Raw genomic sequence first — 3,019 nt, forward strand, 5'->3', positions numbered from 1 at the left:
AATTGTTATATTGAGATATTTATCATATTGCAATGTACATTTCTACCTTTGATATTATTTGTATAATGACATTGTTTACGTTTGGGGATATTGTCCTCATTTATTGCACAGTTGTTTTTCAGGTTTTTTAGATACATAGAAATTATATTTAGTATAGATAGTATAATCTTCGACCTCTTTGAAGAGCTGTAGAACATGGCCTTTAATCTAACCTAGAGTTTGGTACTTATGAGACACAATCACTCCTGGCAACACCACTCTACTCCCGAGAGAATGTTGAGCACCAAAGACACTCCACTGGGAGCTTGTCTTCTTCTTGGCAGAAGTGGCCTTTAGGCAAAGAAAAAGCCCATACCTCGACCACTGACAGAGTTTCAGAGTATCCGTAAATGGATAAAAACAGGATTGTCTTATCTTGCCAAGACAGGGTTGGACAGTTCTAAAAAAAAGTTCCTTGCCTTTGAAAAATGTTATGTCAGTTGTGTTAGGCCTTAACCAAAGTTGGTTGCCTCAACATTGCAAAACGAAACTTTGGGTGACTGCCCAGGTAGTTAGTTGTCTCTGTCATTTGTTGCACATTTTGGAAGTTTCTTGTTTGTACTTCCTGGTTGCTTAAGTAATATTACTTCCCTTCTCAGATCTTTGATGGGGTTGAAGATTAGATAATTGTAGTTACCCTCTATATTATTTAGACTCCTTGAAATAGAATGCTTAGTAAAACTTTTGTTATATGTTTCTTCTTAATATTGTTTGTAATTTTATATTTATTATTTGTTCCTATTGAATATAGTTGTATTTGGTTTGGTTCTGTCTTATTTAGACAAAAGGGGGAGATGAAGGGGAAGCCTAGCCCAAAACCTTGTTTTGTAAGGCGTGTCCCCCTTGGTCTGAAGGCGTGCCCCCCTTAGTCTAAAGGCGTGTCCCTCTTAGGCGTGTCCCTCTTAGGCGTGTCCCCCTTAGGCTAATATTGACTTATAAAATCTTGCGGGCCTGCGGCCTGCCTTCTCTTTGTTTTCCTGCCCTCCTCGCTGGAACCTTGGATTTGTAAGTTCCCTTTCTTTTCCTTTATTAAAACTGACTTATATATATTAAAGCTTGTCTGGTGAATCATAACTGCCGATCAACCACGCACCTTCAAGGTGTAATTCTAATAGTCCTGCCTTTATATGCTACTTGATTTTTTTATTGCAGCTTTAACATTCTTTCTTTTCTGTATGTTTAGTGTTTTAGTCCTTGTATGGTGAGGGGACTTCTTTTCTGGTCCAATTTTTTTGGTGTTATATGTACTTCTTGTACCTTTATAGGCCTTTTCTTTTGTACAATAAGAAACTTTTCTTCTGTAAACTTGTTGGAAATATTTTCTGGGCTTTTGAGCTGTAGTTTTTCTTTTTCCTTTATAGCAGCAGTTACTCTTAGGTTTGATCTTTTCATAGTGTTCCAGATTTACTCGATATTTTTTGTCAGAAGCTTTATACATTTTCTTTGGTGGGTAACTCCATCTCATCTATTCTATTCTAATCAATGCCTGAGATTCTCTCTTCCATCTTCTGTACTGTGTTAGGCAAGCTTGACCCTGGGATTATGTTTGAATTCCTAAACTTTTAATTTACAGGACTCCCTCAGTTTATGTTTTCTTTTTTGATTCGATTTACATGCTTAGGTCTTGAACCGGTTTTTTTAATTTTCTTCAACTAATTGTTTGTGTTTTCTTGAGTTTCTTTAAGGGATTTATTCATTTCCTCCAAATTTTGAGTTTTTTTTTTCTTCCTGGATTTCTTTAAGGGAATTCTTTACTTTCTCTTTAAGGACCTCTATCATCTTCATAGAGTCGGTTTTAAGGTACTTTTCTTGTGTTTCTGCTGTGCTGGAGTATTCATTGCCTGCTTTGGTAGGATAGCTGGGCTCCAGTGGAGACATATTGCCCTGTCTGTTGATTGTGTTCTTTTTTTTTCATAAGCAGACTGTATGTAAGATTTATTACTGAACATGATTTGGTAGGGTACAGGAGAGCACCGTGAAAGCCCTCAGGAGTGTAGGGCTCGCCACTTGTCCAAGGGACCACGATTAGGAATATATTTGACCCCACAGCCATCAGGAATCAGTCGCTTCTCAGCAACCATGTCTTCAAATTCATCTGCATTAAACTTGGTAAAGCCCCATTTCTTTGAGATGTGGATCTTCTGGAGACCAGGGAACTTGAACTTGGCTCTACGAAGAGCCTCAATCACATGTTCCTTATTCTGCAGCTTAATGCGGATGGACGCGATGACCTGGCCAATATGAACCCTGGCCACTGTGCCCTGGGGCTTCCCAAAGGCACCACGCATACCTGTCTGGAGCCTGTCGGCCCCAGCACAGGACAACATCTTGTTGATTCGGATGACATGAAAAGGGTGAAGCCTCACTCAAATATGAAAGCTATGCTTGCCACAACTCTTTACCATGTATTTTTGGCACAAATACGGGCAGCCTCCAGAGTTTCGGAAGAGAGTTGTTGTATTCATCTGACACCATGTGGCCACAAAGCGGGAATTCATCAACTTTTGCCTTCTTCCGTCCCAAGTCAAAGATGCGGATTTTAGCATCAGGGACACCTCGGCAGAAGCAAGACTTTGAGTACGGCTTGTTCTTACAATACCGGTAACGCCGGGCGGGGCGGCGACCCATGATGACAATAGGACCCTAGGTAGCACGCTGGAGGAAAAGAGCTTGATTGTGTTCTTATGCTCATGTCTAGGAGTCTGGATTTTGGTAATTATAGCCCTAGATGCTTTTGTCTTTGGTGGATGGGTGGTTTTATTCCTTGGTTTCTGTTTCCTCTCAGGATTTTCAGAAAGTGTGATGGGTGTGTGTTACCTGCTTTCCTTGCCTGTTCAGCTGATGTGTTTGCAGATAATGCCTGCAGGGGTCCGAGGCTGGGATACTGGGTTAAGCTGGGAGATTCAGTGTTAGAGAAGACAGTCTTTTTGATCTGTTCGGGATGGGATCAGAGAGAAAAGGGAGACCTCAGCAGGTTTCC

At 40.6% G+C, this 3,019-nt stretch overlaps 1 pseudogene; it reads right to left on the reverse strand.

Annotated features, from left to right (window-relative positions):
* Positions 1–2,024: 2,024 nt before the first annotated feature.
* On the reverse strand, positions 2,025–2,667 carry LOC119810445 (annotated as a pseudogene).
* Positions 2,668–3,019: the final 352 nt, after the last annotated feature.

Source organism: Arvicola amphibius, chromosome 3 (genome assembly GCF_903992535.2).
Source record: "Arvicola amphibius chromosome 3, mArvAmp1.2, whole genome shotgun sequence".
Classification (NCBI taxonomy): Eukaryota; Metazoa; Chordata; class Mammalia; order Rodentia; family Cricetidae; genus Arvicola; species Arvicola amphibius.